Here is a 752-nt window from a genome sequence, read left to right as displayed (position 1 = left end):
TTTTAGGGACGAATAGTCACTGAGAGCTTGATCCAGCCATATGCTGGCCCTGAGCCAGCAAAGCATTTAAACCCATGTTTGACTTTAATGGGACTAGGCCGGGGCTTAAAGCTAAGCACTTGTTTATGAGCTTTGCTGGATCAGGGCCAGAGTGCTCAGCACCTTGCAGAATGAAGCCCACACTGGGATCTGGTGAATACCACAGTCTTCCCGTTGTCCAGGAATATTAGCAGCTTCCAGCACTACAGTTTCTAGCTCTGCGATTCTTATTAGTTGATGTAATCGATGCTCCAGTGCTAGGGTCAATTTCCAATACAACACAGTTGTACATCTTGCAGCATGGTATACAAGACGTACAAGACCTCTCATGAGCCTGGCTAATTCAGCAGGTAGTGAGCCTGGCTAGCTCAGTGGGTAGAGCATCAGACTTTTAATCTGAGGGTCCAGGGTTCAAGTCCCTGGTCAGGCAATGAACTATTCCCCAAGGTCTTAAAAGTCTATCTCTTTTTTGGGGGGCAGGGGCAGGGGCAGGAAATAGCTCAGTGGTTTGAGCATTGGCCTGCTAAACCCAGGGTTGTCAGTTCAATCCTTGAGGGGGCCATTTAGGGGTCTGGGGCAAAAATTGGGGGATTGGTCCTGCTTTGAGCAGAGGGTTGGACTAGATGACCTCCTGAGGTCCCTTCCAACCCTGATATTCTATGATTCTATGGATCATTGGGTGAATATGGACCTGGTGAAATCAATGAAATCTA

General features: G+C 48.0%; 1 non-coding gene across 1 annotated transcript; it reads left to right on the top strand.

Annotated features, from left to right (window-relative positions):
- The first annotated feature begins 396 nt into the window (after window positions 1-396).
- On the top strand, window positions 397-469 carry TRNAK-UUU. The gene has a single exon. It is a non-coding gene; the product is annotated as a tRNA-Lys (tRNA).
- The last annotated feature ends 283 nt before the right edge of the window (window positions 470-752 follow it).

Source organism: Chelonia mydas, chromosome 11, assembly GCF_015237465.2.
Source record: "Chelonia mydas isolate rCheMyd1 chromosome 11, rCheMyd1.pri.v2, whole genome shotgun sequence".
NCBI lineage: Eukaryota > Metazoa > Chordata > Testudines > Cheloniidae > Chelonia > Chelonia mydas.
This window is presented reverse-complemented; position numbering and strand designations above follow the sequence as displayed.